The following is a 23,391-nucleotide window of genomic DNA, read 5'->3' as shown; positions in this document are numbered from 1 at the left end:
AAGCCAGGCCAGGCAAGTTTCTTGTAAGAGTCTTTACTAGGCAAAGACATTAGACACAGTTCTCTCCACAGACAGTTTCCCCCACTCTCTGAGTTTTTCCAAGCTTCCCACCTTATCAGGCTTCCCAGCCAGCTACTGACCTTGGCAAACCTGGCGCTCTGTTCTCACAGCTTAACCCTTCTGCTTCAGGTTTCACTCTCTCTGCTAAAAACCCTGTCTGTGAGTCTCACAGCATGCTTCACTGACCAACAGCCCCCACCTGAGACTCACAGATTCACAGATTACAAATTGTTCATTGTTCATCATTACATTTCTACAATATTAACTTTTCATTACAATACATATCAGTACATGGTTTGTTTCCTTACAGTTTCTATTTACATTTTCAGTTCAGTTCTTGTTTCTTTATTTCTTTATTCACACAAGTTTCACAGATTCATTTTGTGCACTTTTATTTAATAATACATTTATATTTCATTCCTCAACACAAAACTTCCACATGAGATCCATTGTTTCTTTATCTATTGGTCCTTCTTTTTCCCATTCTACTGGATATTTGTCTGTTTCATTATTCTGTTGTGTAACATTAAATGTGAATCTTTGAGGTGGTTGACCTTTCGTTTTTCTTTCTGATCTCCTAACATTATCTATTTCCATTTCTTCCTCACTCTCTATTTTACTTGGACCTGCACCTGTTCCTGCACTGGTATTTGGCATTTCTGTATCTTGCATTGCCATGTCTTCACTTCTCAGCCTTTTCACAGTACGTTTGCCACCGTGTATTAGATCAGTCAATGCAGTTCTTAATGGAATTTGCTGCCCAAAAGGAACATCTGCTGCTTCCTGCTTGCTTGCACTATCTAGGATAACTGTTTGACTGTCTCTCCAAGGTTTATCTATCACCTTTATGCTTCTGCTTAACACTACTTGTTGTTTCTCAGGCAACCAAACTCTATAGTATGAATTCTGAAATCCCAAAATGCGTCCTGCCTGAGCTCTTGAGCCTAATTTACCATGCCTTTTCTGTTTTGCAATATGTACCCAGCATTTTGCCCCAAAACGCTCTATGTGTTTCACCCTGGGCTTTCTTCCAGTCAGTTTCTCATAGGGAGACATGCCTATTGTTCTGTGCATAAGGCGGTTCTGAATATAAACAGTGTACAGAATACATTCACCCCAATAAGTGTTATTCATATCTGCATCTGCTAGCATGGCTCTCATTGAATCCTGCAATAACCGGTTCCTCCTCTCTGCAGTTCCGTTGGAGGATGGGCTGAAGGGAGCAGTAAGACTCTGTATTATTCCCTTCTTTTCCAAATATGTTTTAAATGAATTACTGGTAAATTCTCCACCCCGATCTGATCTGATATTTTTAATAACAACCCCATATTGTGTCTCTGTCCTCTGTATAAACGCCTTTAATTTCTCTTCTGCTTCACTTTTCTTTTTCAATAAGAACACATGTGTAAATCTGGAGAAATGATCCACAATCACTAAATAAAACCTTGCTCCACCTTTTGAGCTCTGGACAGGTCCAGCCAAATCCACATGTATGAGCTGATAGGGTTCAGTGGTCGTGCTTTCACAGCTCTTATTTACTGGAGTCACAGTCATTTTTGTTTTATAGCATACCTCACACTCATCCACATGCTCACAATGTGTTAATTTCAAATCTTGACTATGCTTTGGGGTGTTTTGTACCTTTTTGAAATGTGCGTGTGCCAGTTTTCTGTGCCATTCATGTAAACAATTATCATGTTTATTTTTATTAACTCCTATCCAAGCACATGTGTGTTTATCAAGATTGCACTCAACCATAAACATTTGGTTCTGTAATTTCCCTTGCATGCATATTTCACCATCTTTTCTCACAAAACATCTATCCCCTTCAAATGTAACTTTACAACCTATTTGAGCCAATTTTCTCACTGATAGAATGTTATATTTTAAACCAGACACCAGTAATACATCTGTCAATATAGTTCCCAAATTACATAACCTGAGAGTGCCTTTTGCAATCGCGTCCTGAGTCGATCCGTCAGCCAGATAAAGCTTCTCCTGCGCCGGCTTTGAAGTGTAAAATAAACTAGAGTCTGTGATTAGGCAATTAGACGCTCCACTGTCGAGAAGCCACTTAGAGTTAATGAGTTTATTGTCCTCCTTAGTAACAAAGTTCATGCTTGTTCTCTGACTTCCAAAGTCCCTGTTATTTCTCTTCTTTAAACAATGTCTCTGTATATGTCCACGGGACCCACAAAAATAACATATTTTATTCTCTTGCCTGCTTCTTTGATTTTGTTGTTGTTGTACAGCCACAGTCTCTTTTAACTCTGTTTTCTTATTCTCTTGTCTTCTATTCCACTCTTGTTGAAGTTTCTGTTCTACAAAGTCCAAATTCAGATGTCCGTCGGGTAAAGTTTCCAGGCTAGAGACCAGGACATCCCATTTTTGATGAAATGAAGATAACAGGATATAGACCATCTGAATGTCACTATGATGCACTCCTCTATCTTGCAGCTCAGCATTTAATCTACGAAATTCAGCCAGATGCTCTGTCATAGTCACTTCATCTGTAAAACGCATCTGATAAAGTTTCCGTGCTAAACACAGCCTGCTCCCAGCAGTTTGCTGCACATGAGCGGCTCTTAGCTTCTCCCACATTTGATTAGCTGTCGGCTCATTACTCACCAGCAACAGTTGAGAATCAGACAGCCCCAGAGTAATAAAAGCCTTCGCTTTCTCGTCTTTCTTCAACCACGCTGCTGAAGGAGCTGCCGGAGGGGGGTTTCTACGACATCATTCAACTCTTCTTTAATCAGAACTGCTCTCATTCTCCATTTCCAGCTGGAGTAGTTTACAGCATTCAGTCTCTCCATCGGCATCCCGGATAACAGGTTTACAGCCATGTTGCCCACTCTTACTTGCCTCTCACTTGCACTTTGTTTCTCTCTGCAACAACGCCACGTCAACAGCTCTCGAACCCGCTACCTTGTATGATAAGCTGGGCCCATAACCCCTGTTGCGTGTGTGCGTGTGTAGATCATACAAGGATGGAATCCAAGAGCCGCATAGAACAGGAATAAGCCAGGCCAGGCAAGTTTCTTGTAAGAGTCTTTACTAGGCAAAGACATTAGACACAGTTCTCTCCACAGACAGTTTCCCCCACTCTCTGAGTTTTTCCAAGCTCCCCACCTTATCAGGCTTCCCAGCCAGCTACTGACCTTGGCAAACCTGGCACTCTGTTCTCACAGCTTAACCCTTCTGCTTCAGGTTTCACTCTCTCTGCTAAAAACCCTGTCTGTGAGTCTCACAGCATGCTTCACTGACCAACAGTAGTTACCCAATGAGTTTCAAAAAAGAGTGGTGATTTGAACCCTGTTCTTCCAGATCCTAATGCAACACTCCAGCAACTATACCACACTAGCATTTTCCAGCAGAGGTCACCCTTCAGTCTATGGCCTCATCACCCAAGAAAGGGTTTCAGATAGAAGGGGGAGACATTCTAGAGGAGACCACACAGGGCAAGATGAAACCGTTTGTTAGCTTGGTGTATAGACAGGGTACTGTTTTGTTCAAATCTGGAAGTGGAAAGTAGGTTAAGCCCACCATTACTTAGGAGAAAATGAGACTAGGACAGAAAAAAATACATTGGTGGGTCACAGTTGAATCGTACCCTTCCTTCAAGGAGTTCAAGTTACCATTCATGTGGTTATCTTATTTTTATATTCACATTTAGATATGTCAGGCTGAATAGTAGCGAATGGCCTGAGGCAGCAAGCTCCCTTGTCACTGAGCAGAGATCCAGAGAGTCCAAAGCCCAAACTCCTGCTACCTCATCTATCTGGCCACAACTGGTTTCACTTGTGGGTCCCCATCTCTGGAATATGCTCCCCAGAGAGGTCTGTGTGGTGCCTTCATTGCCATCTTTTCAGTTCCAGGTAAAGACTTATATTTCCCCCCCAGACATTTGATTGAGTAAGATGATGTGTTTGGTATTAGTTTGTGACCAGAGCTTTCTGTGGCTTTATAGGGATGGTTGTTGCTGTTTTATTATATATTTACTTTTGATTTAACAATCCTGAAAGTCACTTGGAGACTTTAAAGGAACAAGCAACATCATCATCATCAAACCAAGGGCTCCCATGATGTTTTACACCAGAAACAGCAATCCTTCATAAAGCCTCCTTATCTTACTACAGTCTTTTTCTGCCCCTGGGCCCTTCCAGCTGTTTTGGACTACATTGCCCATAAGTCCCAACCAGCATGGTTGTGTTGTCTGGGGCTGATAGAAGCTTCAGTCCAAAACGTCTGGAGGGTCCCAGTCTGAAGACACCTGCCTCACCCATTCATGGAAGGTTTTGCAAAAGAGTGAATCAGAAGAGTGAATCAAATATGGCAGGGAATGGTCTGATAAATAGAAATCCGGGAGGTGTTCGGGGTGAAGAGTGCTTCAAATTTCTATCCTGAACTTGGTACATCAGTTTTACTGCCAAGGATCCTTTTCTGGTCTTCCCCACTTTGCTGGTCTTCCCCACTTTGCAGAAGATTCTCTATGTATTGTTACCACTGGCTAAAATTCCCAGTCTGAGTTGATCTCTCCAATAGCATGAAGGATCTCGTGACACATTTGCAAACCAAAGAAACTCTCACAGGCAACCCACAACCAGACTAATATTGCAGCCTATTCTATGGGATACTATATAATGCTTCTTTCAAGACTAATTTCAATGGGGGGAGGTGACTCTGTGGGTGCCAGGGAAGGCCCCCATGGGCACACCACATTAGTGATCCCTGAATAAAGCAGATTGTGGAGGGCATGGTTTAAACTAGAGAAGAGAGACATATTGTGGGCACTGCATGCTGAGCCCCCTCCCATACACACACACTCTGTACCCAAATATTGATTCCTCAAGGTCATTTCTTTCAACTCACTAGATTACAAAGGCCAAGACAGGATCCTCGTTCAGAAATTTCTCTCAGATCTCCACAGAAAGTGTTTCTAATGAATCTTTGCCCTATTTCTATTCTCCCAAGGAATGCCCTCTCCCTAGGAGTCACCCACCTTCCTGAGTGGAGATGGTCCCTTCTGCACACGGAGCACAAGCAGAGCAACAAACCGGCTCTCCTTCTTGAACAACCTTCTTGTATCCAGGGCGACAGCTTTCGGTACACCTGGAGCGAGGCACCGTCTAGCCATAAAGAGAAGGAGGTGCGCCAAGGAGAAAGTGTTAAGAGTATTTGTGTCTATGGAATTCATGCACAGAGTTTGGAAAGGACCCATCAGGATCTCCAGTCCCACTGACCATAAGTGACCCCCACACACTTTTTAGAAGGAATCACTTTTGATGCAGAACTGCATGGCAAGAATACTTCTTTGGTTTATTTGCTTACTTCTTTCAACAATAGAAAAGACCCTTTCTCTACAATCGCTCAAGATGGTGTCCATGGTCCTCTTCCTCCATCTTATCCTCACAACAACCCTGTGGGGTGTCATGGCCCCGTCGGAGGACTCATCAGACAAGGATGACTCAGGAGTAACAGCAGCAGACCCAGAAGCAGCAGACCCAGGAGAAACGGAGGAAACTCCTGAGAACCCAGCTCCTTCTCCCCCTCAGCTGCAGAGCACCCCAGGCACAGCTGAAGCCCTTCAGCCAGATGCAGAAAGTGAACAGGATACTCCCCCCTCACCTGCAGAACGTAGACAGCAGAAGGTCAGGCAGAAGAGGGGCAGGCCTGTCCACTTAAGGCCAAAACGCTGATGGCTCACACCTGCTGACAAACCTGCTCCTTAAAAGACAAACCTTGGGTTCAGCTTGTTGCTGACTACAATGTCAGGTGTGGCTTTGTGTGTTTCCAGATTCCCTGAACCTTATCTTGGACTGACCCCTTAGCACTTGAACCTAGACCTCTACTGTTCTCGCTTCTGGACTTCTGGCTTGGCATGTAAGCTTGGAAAGGGCCTTGCCCTTATCATCTTCATCCTTGTTAGCCTGGCAGATTTACAACCAAGCTACCAGCTAACGACTTTCCCGGCCTGGTAAATACCCAGGAATTTCCAGCCCCGTGTGCATTGCTGTCTCAGTGCAGAGCTGACATGGGGTAGGATAGACAGAGAGACTGTGGCTGGCCCAGGATTGCTCAGTGTTGGTTTTGTGTAATTACAGGTCTTACACTGTGTAATATCATAGTTGAAGGATATTGACTGTTATCAGTATCAGGGCAGAAGGCACGGAAAGGGAAGGAAACCTGATGCCAAAGCTAGAAATGGAAAGGCTTGTTAAGAAGTGGATGTTCCACTGACCATAAGTGATCCCCACACCGTTTTTGCATGGAAAATCTCACTGAAATGGACATGGGTGAATTAAGGTCTGATGGATGGATTATCATGTATTTTTTCCTCATTTTAGTGGTGGGTAACACTTTATATTTCTGTGGGCCAGACAATTACATTTTGGGTAAACTAAAATGGTGGCCGTTCACTGCCAATGGAAACCAAACTTGGCTCCTGTTCAAAAGCCACACCACACCTGCTGAATCCTAAAAACCTGCCCTATGTCCTGGCACTACAAAGGGCAATACTCATAATACTAGAACTTGTGGGCATTCAAAGATCTGAATGTTAGAAGATTCAGGACAGAAAAAAGGAAGTACTACTTTACTCAGCGCATAGTTAAACTATGGAATTTGCTCCCACAAGACGCAGTAATGGCCACCAGCTTGGATGGCTTTAAAAGAAGATTAGACAAATTCATGGAGGACAGGGCTATCAATGGCTACTAGCCATGGTGGCTGTGCTCTGCCACCCTAGTCAGAGGCAGTGTGTTTCTGAAAAGTGGTTGCCGGAAGCCTCAGGACGGGAGAGTGTTCCTGCACTCAGGTCCTGCTTGTGTGCTTCCCCCAGGCACCTGGTTGGCCACTGTGAGAACAGGATGCTGGACTAGATGGGCCACTGGCCTGATCCAGCAGGCTCTTATTATGTTCTTAATGAAGGCAGTACAGCTGGGTCAGACTGGTTAGAGGTCCTTCTGAGCTGCTAAGGCCAATAGCCAACCACCATGGCTGGGCCAGCTATAAGCTCCAGGGCTGAAAAATACATGTGGAACTTCTACAAATGTAAGAGGCTCCTCAGTTCACATAATTGCTATACAAGGGTGAACCCTGGGCCGCCACCATCCACCCCTGAACTATATTCAACAGGACATACATCCTGGTAAGTGTGGAAAGGATTTCAGTGGAAATCCTCTGTGAGTTATCCAACAAATTACTAGACCTTAACAAATGATACATTGAGTAAAGTGCCCCTTACCTTGTTAAACCACTCAGGCCACACAATAGCATCTGGGTTAATGGTGAACTTTATGGTAGTAGATGCCTCTTTCGCTACACTTCCAATTTTCTCTCTACCAAGAGAGTCATTGGGAAAAATCAGCCAATTCTCAATATTATAGTGACCTGGCACCTCCCCATTCTCGTCAAAATGAAGGCCACCTATGGAAGCATTTGAAAACTGGATTTCTCTTAAGAAATGGTGAAGCTGGAATGATATGGAAAACTCCAGCATTAACAAAGCATGAAACCACATTGGCTAACTCATTCCTTCTCAGTTTGAGCCCTTATGAATTGGGGCCACTGCACATATCGTTTAGATCAGCCTTTCCCAACCAGTGTGCCTCCAGATGTTGTTGGACCACAATTCCCATCTTTCCTGACCTTGGCAATGCTGGCTGAGGCTGATGGGAGTTGTGCTCCAACAACATCTGGAGGCACACTGGTTGGGAAAGGCTGGTTTAGATTATAAACCTTATTCAGACATTCGTTTTCATTGATTTAAACATTTACAGACCACCTTTTATAAAAAAAAATAGCAAGGCAGTTTACAAAACAAAATCAGTACAAATTACAATTAACTGTAGGACTGTACACACACCTCCCCAACCCAATTTGTGGCTTCGATTTGTAAATATATATAAATCCTGATTTGGTCTGGACATATTTGTACCCTTTCCAAACCAGATACAGATATTAAGTATCCAGAAATCCCATTAACTTGCATTACAAAACAAAAATAGTCATAACCTTCTTGGTTTTGAACATAAGGACATGAAATTTGGGGATATGGCAGTCCCTAGAGAGAGTATTAATCCTGCCACATACCAGGTGGGTAGCTATGAGGATTTTCATATTAGCCTCCTCTAAGTTTTAAAGGTTTTAAAATTAAAATGGACACAACATTCTTTTTTTTTCACATAGGGACATGCAATTTGGAGGCATAGTAGTCTCTGTGGAGGTGAGTAATCCTGCCAAATTTCATCTGGGTAGCTCCAGATGTCATGCTAGCCACCTTTAAAGATGGCTTTTTCCATTTTTTAAAAAAGAAAAACCTCTGAGTGCTCAGTCATGCCAGTTCTCATGCTCCTGTATTTGTCCCGTTCCTTCAAAGCTTTGACAAAAAAAACCCTGAGGTTATTTTTTTTAATAAAATAGGTTTTTGAATCACTAGACACTGGTTGGCAGCATCAAGCCGGTACAGGTGGGCAGCACCATGGAGATAATATATGCACTTGTAGACATGACATTTGGCGACATGGTGGCCCCTAAAGAGGGGATGAACCCTTCTAAATATCAGGTGGGTAGCGACAGGAGTATACATGCTAACCCCCTTTAAAATTTAAAAGGTTGAATATTTAAAATGGAGACATCTCAGTTTGTTTTTCATATAGGGACTTCAAATCTGGAGACACAGAGAAGATTAACCCTTCCAAATATCAGGTTGGTAGATCCAGGGTATTTCATGCTAGCCATCTTTGAAGTTTCCTTTTTTCAAAAAAGATTTATAAAAAGACTGTGAGTGCTCATTCAGTCTTGCCAATTGGCAGGCTAAGAAATGCTCACATGGTTTAGCTGGTTAGGTAATAGTAATACTGTGTATCCCCCAAGGCTGTACCATGCAAGCTGGCTTCTTCTTATGGCTTGTGGTTAGCAACTGAAGTAATAATATTAACATTTAAGAATGGCTGGCACTCAATAAACTCTGAGATGAGTAATCAACAAAAGAAAAGACCACAGAAATGCTGTGGATGTGGGGTGGGTGGCTGTGCTAATATTTCTTAGCAGTGAGTGATAGAAAATTAATAAAAGCTAGAATACTGGGCTGTTTGGAAAATAAAAATATATGTTTTAAAAGACTGAAATGGCTGCTAGTAAATAAAATCTGACATTCAAGATAATGTGTGTAACAAACACACAGCTAGGCATGATGTGGCTGCGTTGATTCCTAAAAAAATAAGAATGAAAGAATTCAGCAGTAAACAAATAGCCAAATAAACAGAAGAGTGAATGGGGGTTTGTGGGAAGAAAATGTAAGCTTAGCAACCTTTGAAAAAACTGGTGTGACACATACACAGTCACACACAGAGTGAGAAAGAGTTATAAACAATTATCAAGAAATGGGGGGAAGCAGATAAGGCAGGCTTAAGAGACAAGATCTGCTACAGCCACTAGTCTTAGAAGTATTCTGCTTGGAGATTTACAAGACTGAGAGAGCCAAGCAGAATCCGCCTTACAGGTCAGCAACACAGCCCACCCAGCCCCACAAAAACAAGCACCATTAGACAGTAGGCCCTGCTCCTCCTCTCCCAACCCTTTTCTCCATCCTCATTTGCACAAATAGCTGTCAATAAAACGCAGAGACTCAGCATTTTATTCATGGTTTGTGATCCCACACCAAGCACTATGATTGGAGGAGCAAAGCTGTCTTCACAGCAGGGCTTCTGTTCTGACTGGCAGGAAGAGCTGTCGTGCAGTTGATGACTCAGGGCCAGCGTTTTCAAGGGCCAGTGTTTTCAAGGAAAAAGAAACTAAGATTAGGAGGCCTAGAGGAGTTACACGCCTTGCAGAAGCTTATCAGTAAAATACGTGCTGGGAGGTGCAATGGCTAGCTTGGAATGCAGATATGGGTGGAGAAATTAATGTGCCGGGTGCGTAAGAAATGATGGGCATGCATAAGTTAGAAGATGGACCAATGGAAAGGTGGCAGGATGGCATTAGGGGGCCAATTAGAATGTGCTATGAGTTTTTTTCTTGCATTGTATAAAACTGTAGCACCCTCCCATAAGGGGTGTGCTTGTTTTGCAAATTATCGCCTTGCACCTCTTCTGGCCAGAATGAAATAAAGCTTGTTGGACCCTTCAACTTGGGTGTGGTCATTTGGCTGTACTGCGCACCGGGCAACTAACCCATCTGGGAGACAACACAGAGTCAATAAAACAGATTTCCCTCACCCTGTTGTTCAGCAATATGGGGTGTGAGTGTGGGTGTGTTGGAAAGTACTACTCTGCTGAAGGAGCGAGAGTCAGTAAAAGATGTTGCCACATGAGTACCAGTGGCTTTTTAAAACTCCGAATAAGCTTTATTTGTAAGTGAATATCCAGAAATGCATCATCTGCCCATACGAAGCAGCAACTGACACAACCTGATCTGTATCAGCACAAATCAATGCCACTGTGAGAACAGGATGCTGGACTAGATGGGCCACTGGCCTGATCCAGCAGGCTCTTCTTATGTTCTTAAATATGCTCATCTGAATATGAACCACAGCACTACTAAAATGCTTCTTAAAAACCCACAAAAATTTCAAACATTTGAAAATAATAGAAAGTACTTAAAATCAGCATTTGGGAATGCTTTTGTGACTGAGGATCCTGCAACTAGCAAGTGGAAAACCATTCCCCTAGATGCCCAGTGTATATCTGTAGAACGTTATTCCACAGTATGGAGGCCACTGCAAAGAGGGTCCTCACAGGTCTACCCACAGTCAAGATCATCATGTGAGTGTCTTGCAGAAATGTCTGAAGGGAGAAGGGAGCTTTTGCATGCATAGTTTCCCATGTGATCTGCAACAGTGAGCGATCAGGGTTTCAGATCATGGGAAAGTCTGCAAATGCAAAGTTTCTCCCTTCTGTTCAGACTGTGACAGCTTTCAGTACAACTTACACAGCACCATGAAAGATGACACAGTGTTGTGAAAAATCTGCACATGCTCATTTACGGGCATAGATGCAAATTTTGAAACAGGTCCTATCTGTGCTTTCCAGAAACGGTTAAAGACATTTTTGTTTTGACAGGGTTTTCTATCTAGATGAAAATGACTCTGGCTTAGATGTTCCTTTGTGTTTTTGTATTGTGTTTTATAATGTCTGCATTTTTGGTGTTTTAAACACTTTTTTTAGCTGTTTTTATTATATTGGGTTTTTGCTATATTGCAAAATACCTTGGGGTCTCTTGACAAAGGGCGGTATAGAAATGCTTAAATATACATAAACAAACAAGCAAACAGTACACCTCAACATAGGGGGAAGAATGTTGGTAAGAAAATTCAAGGCATGGCAGAGTCAGAGGGGGAGATGGGAAGAGTCCAGGTTCTGTTGGGAAAGATGGATCTCTATCAGGGTACCAGGAAGGAAGCACTTGAAACCGGATGAGTCTTCTTACATAGCCATTACGGGTAAGAAGGCTGTCCTTCACAAGCAGCCTCACAAATTAGATTTTCCTCAAAGATGGACAAATTATTTTTGTCTCAGCACTAAATTTGATGCTACAGATGGAACAATGGATAGCAGTTTGCAAAAAAGGAAAGGAAATACCTGCCATGGCTGTAGCCTTTGAGATGCCAACCTGTCTCCTCCACCCACCATCAACATCTGCTTTGAACTAGTTGAATATGCAGCACATAAGGCCTGAGCCACGGCTTGGACACTGAAGTAAGTTCTGAAGCTGTCTTGAGACAGGACTCTCTCCAGCTCCTCTTGGGGCAGAGCGTCCAGTTCCTTCTCCTCTGTGCATCTTGTCCAACCTCTCACTGATAACACATGTTCTGAATAGGAACAACGAAATGCTTTCCCCCAAAACTGTAGAATAACAGGGGAAACTGGAGCATAGTAGACATTTTTTGTTATTTTTTGGGACTTCATGACAAAGGACAGAGAACCATGGATGCACTTGAATTTCTCAGGAGCAAGAATCAAATTGCTGTCGATGTCCTGAAAATGTGTTGTAATCCAGAATCTTGACTGAAATTGTTTCTCAAGTATCTGCAGTAATACCATAAATAGATTCCTTCCTCTCAGAGTGTTTTCATAGTGAATAATTACTCTGACTTCTTTCCATATATCAACCGCTTCAAACAGGTCGGGTGTTTCAAAAATATTCTTTTCAACTAGCTTTTTTGATAAGGCTATACAGATTCCACTGCTCAACAACAGAGGGGTTAGTGTACTCAAGAATCTTTCTCCATTGTCATTGTCTTGACCCAAGAGGCCAATCCACGTCCATCCAAAATGAAGGAGCAACTTGACAATCCCCCGGCACTGAATTTCATCTTTGGGGACCATCCGGTAGACAAAAGGGAACTGGGTCTTATCATCAAGAACCTGAGCATTAAAGCCATAACTGATCTAGTGAGGAAAGGAAGAGATGAATGTTTTGTTTTATTTCAGGATAAGAAGCAGACATTTATTAAGCTGAAATGATTAATATCTAACAAAATTTGTGATAGCTTTGGCTGATGGCAGTTTGGGTCCCAATCATCTGGAGGGATCTAGGTTGGTGGAGGCTAGCATTTGAAGAAAGAGCCCTAAATGCATAGGTCAGACTTTCCCAATTTTCTGTTGCCCCTTCTTGACTCCCTGGAGCAACTGCAATTCCCTGTCCCTCCATGGCTCCCCCTTCATACCTGTGGGATTTTGTACAAGCCTGACATGGTTGAAATCTCTTTTGAGATTGCAGAATTGGCCCCTTCAAGAACAGCCAGCAACTTGTTCCTTTTTCCATAGTTATAGTTTGGAATGTTGCTTCCTCCGCCAGCAAGCAGGTCGATCATGGCATCAGAGGTCATCCTGGCATCAAAATAGTTCTCATAGAGGTTGTAGCCCAGGGAGATGTTGGGTAAGAGCCTGGGATCCTGGTTGATCTCCTGGATGGTGAACAGGAAGGCCAATAAAGTCTAGTTGACACTCTGTAATAAATCAATCAATTACAAAGTGTCAAACTACTATTCAAGATTTAATGATGGTCTGCATGTTTGTAGTGGGGAGGGGACAAAGAAGAGACATATCCCTGTTGCAAGGTAAAAAATCATGTTAGGTAACAGCCTGGGATCCTGGTTGATCTCCTGAATGGTGAACAGGGAGGGCAAGTTGTGCCAGAAGTACAGAGGGAAAAACCTGTAAGAATTAATCAGCTAAAATGTGTCCAACTGCTATTCACCATTCAAGGAAATAAAAATGTCAATTCGATGAACACATTCTTTCTTTTATCCGTCAGGGTCTTTCCAGGCAATATAAATCTCACAATTGCTGATCCCCAAATAGTAATCTGTATGCTTGTGCTGGGGGCAGGGTGAGAAGAGACAAATCCATTTTCCCCTTCAGAATACAAATGGGGAGATGGACTCTCCTTTGCAGAAGAGAAGAAGTACACAACCTTTGATTGATTGATTGATTGATTGATTGATTGATTGCACTTGTATACCGCCCCATAGCCGAAGCTCTCTGGGCGGTTTACAGCAATCAAAAACATTAAAACAAATACACAATTTAAAAACATATTTTAAAAACAATTTAAAACACAATTTTAAAATTCAAAACAATATAAAAACAATTTATATATATATATATATATATATATATATATGCATGCCCTGAAGTATTGGGAAATTTTTGCAAAGGTTGCAGTTGCTTCAGTGGTCTTGACTGCTTCAAAGGGGGTGCATAAATGCTCCTTTGATGAAACGGAGAGCTCAGGCTATACTAAAAAAAGGGGGGAGCTGCAATTGCAATCTCCAAGAGCATCTGTCATGAACCACCCTGTTCAGATCTTGTAAGCTCATGTCTGTGGCTTCCTTTATGGAATCAATCCACCTCTTGTTTGGCCTTCCTCTTTTTCTACTCCCTTCTGTTTTCCCCAGCATGATTGTCTTTTCTAATGAATCATGTCTTCTCATGATGTGTCCAAAGTATGATAACCTCATTTTCATCATTTTAGCTTCTAGTGATAGTTCTGGTTTAATTTCTTCTAACACCCAATTATTTGTCTTTTTCTTAGTCCATAGTATCCACAAAGGTCTCCTCCAACACCACATTTCAAATACTTTACTTGCTACCTTTATATTAGGCAGTTATGCTAAGGACAGAGGGGAAAACTGTGCACTGCCATTTCTGTTTAGACCACTAAGAAAGACCCATCTGAGCTGTATCCTGTGCCTAAGCAAAGAGGCTGTTCTTTGGGTGGAAACGATGCTGGAATCTGCTAATTATCCAGTCGCATGTGATCTTGCCAGGATTAGATGCTCTCAGTGTTCACGAAGCCCCCAACTGTTCTTCACAAGGCAACAGAGGGGTCAAGTAGGGGAAGTGTTTACCAGAGGTGACCACTAGTGGGGATTAAAAAATATTATATAGTTAGATACGTTAGATAAAAATCTATGGTGTGAATGTACTTGGACCAGGAAGAATGAGTGTGACCACAGCAAGGAGAAATTCATCAGGAGAGCTTTAAACTGAATCCTAAGGGGGAGGGAGACGTTAACTTGATGGTAACAACTAACAAAGGCTTGTACACAGCAAGAGGAACAGAGAAAATGGCTCTAATGGGACCCAGTAGTAGTCTTCATAAGAATCTGACAAGGAAGCAGGGCCGTAAATCACATGGTGTTTGATGTCTGTATACTAGTGCTCAGAGTATGGGAAACAAGCAGGACGAACTTGAACTCTTAATGACAATGGAAATGGAGTGCCTTCAAGTTGATTCCGACCTATGGCAACCCTACGAATAGGGTTTTCATGGTAAGTGGTATTTAGAGGGGGTTTACCATTGCCTTCCTCTGAGGCTGAGAGGCAATGACTGGCCCAAAGTCACCCAGCAAATTTCATGGCTGTGTGGGGATTCGAACTCTGGTCTCCCAGGTCATAGTCCAACACCTTAACCCAGGCTTTCCCAACCAGTGTGCCTCCAGATGTTGTTGGACCACAACTCCCATCAGCCTCAGCCAGCATTGCCAATGGTCAGGAAAGATGGGAGTTGTGATCCAACAACATTTGGAGGCACACTGGTTGGGAAAGGCTGCCTTAACCACTACATCACTCTGGTTCTCTTGAACTCTTAATAGAGGAGAGTAAATATGACTTGATAGGTATAACTGAAATTTGGTGGGATGACTTCTATGACTGAAATATAGCAACTGAGGGATGTAACGTTCAAAAAGAAGGAATAGAAAGGGAGGCGGAGTTGTGCTACATGTTAAAATATATATCCCTACACAGAAACACAGGAAGAGAATTAGGAGGAAGGAGGAATGGTTTAATTTGGCTAAGAGGGATTTTCCCCTGAGCCTCTGGGTTAGGAAGGAAGCCCATTCCCCCAATGAAAAGCCTGGCATCTATTTCCCTGTAGGAAGCTGCATGATTTGAGTTAATTCAGTGTGTGGTTTTGATCCCTGATCAGACTCATTTGCATTCTGGTGTCACATTCTTCAAAAGGCAACTCAGTAGAATAGCTGGGTAAGTGTTTTAAAAGGGATGAATAAGGAGAAGAGAAAATAGGATAGGAGTGTGGCCAGTGGCCAGAGACGATGAGAGCTATCGTCTGGCAAAATTTGGAGGGATACAGGCTGCTGAGCCCTGAAAATAGGGCTCCTTCCCTGATAAAGTGGAACCACTGGAGTGCAGGGGAAATGTAACACCCATCTGCAAATAATTACTTACTTCTCAAGCTCGAGGAAAGGGGGATGGGAAAAGTTGTATGAATTTTGCCAACCAAAATGCTTTGGAGAGATGATCGCACTTATGAGGAAGTCTCCAGGCCAGTAGAAATTGAGTGCTCCATGTTTTTCCCTGATCAGATTCAAGGAGCATTTTGCTTTCAGGTTCCCACAGATTCCATCGTGCATTAGCAGCTGAAGTAGCAACAGAAACAGCAGGGAGATCATTCTGGCTCTGCCTCCTGTGCTTATCTTAATAATAATAATAAAATTTTATTTGTGAGTCGCCTATCTGGCCGAATTAACGGCCACTCTAGACGACGTACAACTTCACAGTAAAAATACAATAAAAGCCAATGAGGACCACAACAATAATAATATTACCATATTAAAAACTAACCCACCCCAGAGGTCCCGTAGGCCTGCCTGAACAGCCAGGTCTTTAAGGCCCGGCGGAAACCTATCAAGGAAGGGGCATGGCGGAGGTCAAAAGGAAGGGAGTTTCAGAGGGTGGGGGCCACAATTGAAAATGCCCTCTCTCTGGTCCACACCAGCCTCACTATCTTAACTGGTGGGACCGAGAGAAGGTCTTGTGTGGCTGATCTTGTTAGGCGGCATAATTGGTGATGCTGGAGGCGCTCCTTCAGATAAACTGTCTTGAGAGTCTTCCTCTCTCCTCCAGACCCAGCTAAGCAGAAGAAGCCAAAAGCTTGCAAATCACAACCTGCGGTGGCTTTACAGATATGGGTGGCTTCAGAGCCATTAAACTCATGCATGCATCGCTCTTGCCTCCCTTTCACTTGCTCTGAATCTTGACTCACTCTTTCTCTGACACAGGACAGGAGGTATTCTCTGCACCACCATTCTTCCCCAGGCACAGTGGAATAAATAACCTCATGCTGCCCTTGATTCTGATGTTTGTGCACTCTCCAGAAATATCTCTTGAGCTTTGGAATGAGCAAAGATAAATCACCATGATTGTGACCATTATACAGGGAAGAAAGTTAATCTCTCGAACATCCTGGAGTCTCTGAGTGACTCAAGGGGCAGGTGCAGAGATGGAGATAAACATGTTTGTGAGAAACTGCAGATGCAGCTCCAAAGTTTGGCATGAGACAAAGTGTGTCTTTGTGTATGGAGTTTGGTGTGAACTTTCCAGACAAGAGCATTAAAAAAGTCCTGCAGTTGCATCATTGTAAAGACACATCTAGTCCAACATCCTGTTTGCCACAAAGGCCAGTAAAACACCCCTGGGAAACTCACAAGCAGGGCATGAGGGAAAGTGGTGTTCTTCCCAGCAACTGGCATTCAGGGACATGCAACCAATGGTTCTGGCATTTGGGTAATCCTCTTTCAAAACTCTCTAAGTTGGTAGCCATCACCACATCCTGTGGCTGAGAATTTCTCAGTTTGTGCTCTGTGAAGAAGTCCTTGGGTTCTAGTTTTATGAGGAAAACCTCTCCCTCCCCACTTTTTCCACACCATGAATAACCATATGCACCTTTATCCCTTCCTCACTTTTTTCTTTAAGTCAGAGTCTGCCAATCTTTTTAGGCCCATGGGCACATTTGCGTTTTTGAGCAAGCACTGCGGCTGCCACCTCTTCTGGTCACTCCTCTCTCCCCAAGACTATCTCAGAGAGAAAGAGAGAAAATGTGCGTACACTTCTGGGTAAAAGTCTGATCCAGGGAAATGTATCTGAGCACAAAGAGCTGAAACAGGAAGTGGGAACGAGTGTCACACTTGTAACTTCCTCCTTCAGCTCCAAGTACATTTCAATCACTCTCTCCACCTCGTGACCCAAGCGGGGAAGGAGTGTGTGGTCTCAGAGGACTCACAGGCAGCAGAGGAAGACTCAAGGGAAGTATTGTGCCCATAGGCACCACATTGGCGACCCCTGTTCTAAATGTAATAGCTCCAGACATTCAACCTTTCTTCATAAACGATAATTCTTCCCTGGATAAATTTGGGAACTCTTTTCTGAATGTGTGTGGAATGGGATGGGCCCCATATTAGGTAATGTTACTATTTCCTTTCTCATCCCAAATGCATTTGAGCGTTCTCATTTTTAAATTCTCTCCTTCTCCCCCGACCCTTTAGAACAAAATTCCACAGTTTGAGGGTGTGCTGTGTGAAGTCCTTCCTTCCGTCTGTCCTTAATCTTCCAACAGTCAGCTTAGCTGGATGTCTCTGACTTTGAGTATATAAGATTTGGAGAGAAACAGGCCTTCTCCAGCCTCACAGTGCAAATATGTGAGATGGGGGGAAGCGGAGGCAGGCTCCATAGATTGAATGGGGGACTAACCCACCAACCTCAGCCTGCCCCCCTCATCCAACCCCCATCTGCCCCACAACCTGTCAGGCCTCAGGTGGTGGTTCTGACCATCGTTGGCTCTGACTGCGCCTCCTGTGGGTCTCCCTGCCTATGGGTCCCACTGAGCACCAACCACCACTTGGGGGAGAAGCAGTTTCTCCCTCCCCATCCTCACTCATAGATTCACTGAGAGAAAGACTTCCAGCGGCTACTAGCCATGATGGCTATGCACTACCTCCACTGTGAGAGGCAGCATGCCACTGAATCACACCAGTTGCTGCACAAGGTGAGTGAGAGAGCGGTGTTGTCCTCAGGCCCGTGAGAAGAAAATGCCGGACTAGACAGGCCTTTGGGCTCTTTCTATGCTCTCTTTCCAAAGGAAGGTGTTGATGAGCTAACCGGTAGCATACATAATATTGGTCTGGATTGCTCAATGTTCCCACTCAGTGAAACAGGAGGGGGAATCTTTGGCCCAGGGGCTGAAAGTGGCCCTCCACATCCCTCTACCTGGCCCTTGATATTATCTCTAGGCCACACACCCCTACCCAGCCATGCCCCCTACTGGTCCTGCTTTGCTCCTTCCTTTAGTGTTTTTGCCTGGCTGGACTCTGCCTTTGAACTATCCTCATGCTTCTTGCTTCCCTGGATGGATCATGTGATGGATTTGCTCTGTCCAGGGGAGAAGTCTCAGAGTGCTGTTTGTGTAGAAGGCTGTAAGCCTGGCAGTTAAGATGCAAGCTTCAGATCTCCCTGCGAGAGATGCCACGTAAAAGCGGAGAGTGATGCCCCCCTCCTCACATTAGCACACATGAAATTTAAGATTTGGGAACCAGGGCCAGATTATCCATTAGGCTTACTAGGCTAAAGCCTAGGGGCCCGGAGCTCTTGGGGGCCCGTGCATAAACTAAAAAAAATTATCGCGGGACAAGAGCTTCCGAACCACCCGCCATCCCCCTGCTTCACTTACCTTTTTCTCCACTGTTTTTTGCAGTTTGCCATCAATCAAGATGGCAGCCAAGGTTTCCCTAAGGGGCTGAAGCCTCTGCCGCCATCTTGGTTGATGGCACGCATGCGTCCTACATGCGCGCATTGCTGCCATCAACCAAGATGGTGGCAGAGGCTTCAGCCCCTTAGGGAAACCTCGGCTGCCATCTTGATTGATGGCAAACCTGCACGAAAAAAAGCAGAAAGGTAGGGAGAAGAGGGCCCCAAACACCAATCAGCCTAGGGGCCCTCCTCAGCTTAATCCGGCCCTGTCGGGAACAAGTCTTCAGACAGAGAAGACCAGCTAACACATTTCCTTTACTTATAAAGCTTAAGCAAACATTACATAAGAAAGAATAAGTTAATCAGCATAAAATCAAAATAAAAGCAGGTGAAGGCATTACACATCTTAAAGCCTAACAGATCTAAAGTCCTGATATATAGACCAGAAAAAACACATTGATGCGATCTATTTGATGCAGAGCTGAGGTATCTTTAACTACTTGGATCTCACAAGGGTATCTGGGAATGCAAGCATTAATGAGCCTCTCCTAGGAGAAGACTGGCTTGATATTAAAATATAGGAATATTTATACTAAATTCTCCTTTGAAGATTACAAGCTTATGAACAATTCCTACCTTAATTGCTGCTTATTGCAATTGTCAGAGAAAAATTAACCATTCTAAAATATAACAAGAAGGTACATTCCTCAATCTATCTGAATACATGAAAGAAATAAAACAATAAATTTCAGTAACAGAATAGTATATTAAATCTCTTAGGCATGGGAAGATATCTGGTTTGCATCTGAACACACTAAGGAATTATCCGTTCATTAATGTTTTTCAATGTTTATACAAACAATTGTCCAACTAACTAGAACTACTTACCAAGTTACGATATTGCATTGCTATCTGTGTGATTGAGTTGCTCCTAATTGATGGTAGTCACTGTGAGATTTTACGTCTTTGAAATAAGCTTGAGGTTTATCTTTTTATGACTAGAGACATTGGGATTGGGGTACCCAAACCTTGGATTGTGGGTGTGCTTTCTGTCATAATGGTGAGACCCCCATGAATAGACAAAGGAATGCTTCATTCCCAGTGTATTAAACTTAGTTGTGCCCCATTTGGTTGAGGGGAATTATTAATAGTAACTCTGAATCCTTCATCATCTCTGGTTAGAAGTGGGAATATCTGTCACAATGGAGGATAGACAGGGTTGTGTGATTATGTGTAGAAATGAGCCTACTGTACATTTATAGTCATTGTTCTGCTCACTTTTGCCTCTGGAACTCCCCACCATTGGCATGTGACCCCTTGGAGATTGCCCAGAAAGAAATTCTGAAAAAGGTCAGAAAAAGGTTGTCAACCTCCGCAGTAAAATGTGGTGTCGAGCTCATAATGGTCAGAAGTAACTACTCCATGCAGTGCATGTATATTCACATATATTTCTTCATCTTGACTTTTATGAAGGTGCTTTGTCAGTAAAGGCCAGGCCAACCTGACCTTTCCCCCCACGTTGACCCACCTCAAGACCCGGGAGCTGCTTCTGTGAGTTCTCGCAAACATGTTTTCCTCCAGCTCTGCACCTGTGTCACTCAGAGACTCCCAAATGTTGCCATGGTAATGCTTCTTTCCCTTATAATTATTTTTCTTGTTGCCAAAACTCAAGGGATTTACCCAAAGATTGCCTGTGAGACCAGTTGCCTGAACATCAAAACCAAGGGCAAGATGAGGTGATTTCTTGCAATGGTGCATAAAACGTCCCTTGTGCTCTTGGGGCTCTTGGGGGCCCGTGCATAAACTAAAAAAAATTATCGCGGGACAAGAGCTTCCGAACCTTCCGAAAGCATGTCTTGACCATTCCCCAGTTCCCTGAGAGACCCTAAGATTGTTTGAGTCCCTGAGGTCCAGCCTCTGAAGGAACCCCTATCTGGCACACCTTTTCAGCTGTTTTTGGATGTTTCCTTATTTCAGCACCAATTTCTGATATTCCTGCAACTGATCTCTCTTCCCTTTGTTGAATGGACTCTTACCAATACCTGTTCTGATTTCCCTTGAGTCTAAGCATTTTGTTTTTACCCAGGCAAAATCTTCCTTCTGCTTTTGCAGATCCGTCCAGCCTTGTCCTACAATCCCTGCTTCCACGCCCTGTGCCATAGAAGTCATGGCTTTTCCCATACAAACTTTCTTCCAACTTTCGCTAACAACATCAGCAGTTCAGAAGAAGAAAAGAGTACACATCCTACATCACAGATCAATAGTGACTGGCCCCTTTTCACTGGAAGTCCTGCCCCCTTCTGGGATCGCTTTGCCTTTAGGATTCAGCCTGCATGGCTATTTCAAGGTGACACCCGAAATATTGTTTTCAGGGAGCTTCTGACCACTCTATGCAACTGTCTCATCCTCCCACAATCCAAAGGGATGGGGTTAGAGTCCCCCTGAACTTCTTCATGGCCCCTCAAGACCCATTTGTGTTTAACGGCCTGTTTAATTTAAATATTGTTTGTGAGTTGAGTTCTGACCCCTCTAAGTGATTGTCTCGTCATTCCTGATAATAAGAAATGTGTTTTTATTTCCCCTGAACTTCCTTGTGGCTCCTGAACCCCCATTTTTGTTTAAGGGTCCAATTAACCTAATTGTTTTTGAGGTGACTTTCTCATTATTTCTGATCATAAGGATTTTTTTTTAGTCCTGCTTGACCTTCCATGTGACCCCTGAACCCTTCTGGTTTAAGGGCCCGATGAACCTAAATATTGTTTTGGGGTGTGTTGTAATCTCTCTGTGAACCTGTCCTATCACCACTGACCCTACGGAAGAGGTTTTGTGTCCCTTAAACCATCTGTGCTGCCCTGGAAACAGGAGGGCCCCTGTTCCTATTTCTCTGTGATGGAAACTAATTTTTTTTCAGGATGTCATGTAACCTCTCTATGATTCCATCATCTCTGATTCTGAGGAAAAGGTTTTGAGCTTCCAGCCCCTTGGGTGGGTTCCAGGCCCAAACAGAAGTTCAGAAGGACTCAAGACCCATTGCTTAGGATTAGGATGGATGAGATGGTCGCATCGGTGGGTCACAAGCCACTCCAATTCAGGGGGAATCCATACAGGGGGAATCCTAAGCTAATGGGAGCAGGACACTTCCCAATTCTCATTTCTAGGTTGTATACTCTATTCTTCTCTAGTATAAGCAGCCAAGAGGGTACCTCCCACTACTCTTATTTCTTGCTAGCCCTCTACTACCTCTTTTTTTCCTCCCCTTGGCCCAGCTGCCCCCACAAAGTCCCTTAACCTACATTCCAATCCCCTTAATCCTGCCAGAATGGACCATATTGATGGCTCCATTTTGTGACTCAGTAAAAAAGCAGCAGTGAGGAACTTCAGAGCCTCACCCTTAACTGCTTACATTTACTCCTCCTCCATTTTCTCCAGGCAGCAAGTCTTGATGGGGTGGCTTTTTCATGTTTCTGTTTTGGATTTAACTTATTTCGTATGGCTACTTCCCCACAACCACCACAGAAATGAAAGGCAAAATAAATACAGTGCCGTGAAAAAGTATTTGCCCCCTGTCTGATTTCCTGCATTGTTGCATATTTTTGTCACTGAATGTTGTCAGATCTTGAACCAAACCTAATATTAGGGAAAAGGGATCCTGAGTGAACAAACAACACAAAATTTTGATACTTATTTCATTTATTTATTAAAGAAAGTTAAGGAACACCCAATGTCCCAGTGTGAAAAAGTAATTGCCCGCTTCTGCTCTGGCGCAATCAACTGTAGCGCAGGGAGCTCCAGCCGCTGCACTTCAGCTGACAGTGGTCCCCGCGCTACAGCTAATTGCTCCACTGGCACCGTATTAGCAGAATGCCGAAAAGCAGGGCGCCGAAAAGCGGGGCCCTACTGTATATTATATTTTTTGTTTTAATTTTTTTTGTTGAACACCATTTAGAGATATTTATAGCATTTAGCTGATTATAAATACTTTAAATTTCAATGTTTCACTCGGGGGAAACTTATCCACTTTCCCCAATAATTAGTGGCATGGCCATCAGCTTTATTCTGTTCCCAAACATATGCTGATCCATGCACAGACAGACAGACACAAAGGGGAAAAAGGGCAGATATTATCAAAGAGCACATAACAACCCATGTGACCTTAAAAAAAGAAATAGATTAAAAACTGCAACCCTAAACGCACCACCCACTATGACCCCAACATCTTTCTCATCAGTCACTGGTGGTTCAGTCCCTGTATTCACTATGGGGTCTGAACAGACCAGGAATGAGATCTTGGGGTCACAGAGAATCTTTTGATTATGATGTCGGCCCCATGTGTGGC

The 23,391-nt window shown here is 43.5% G+C and overlaps 1 pseudogene; it reads right to left on the bottom strand.

Annotated features, from left to right (window-relative positions):
* Nucleotides 1-23,391, bottom strand: part of LOC133381675 (vomeronasal type-2 receptor 26-like) — a 41,207-nt pseudogene that overhangs the window by 2,432 nt on the left and 15,384 nt on the right.

The sequence above is a fragment of the Rhineura floridana genome, chromosome 3 (assembly GCF_030035675.1).
Source record: "Rhineura floridana isolate rRhiFlo1 chromosome 3, rRhiFlo1.hap2, whole genome shotgun sequence".
Classification (NCBI taxonomy): Eukaryota; Metazoa; Chordata; class Lepidosauria; order Squamata; family Rhineuridae; genus Rhineura; species Rhineura floridana.
This window is presented reverse-complemented; position numbering and strand designations above follow the sequence as displayed.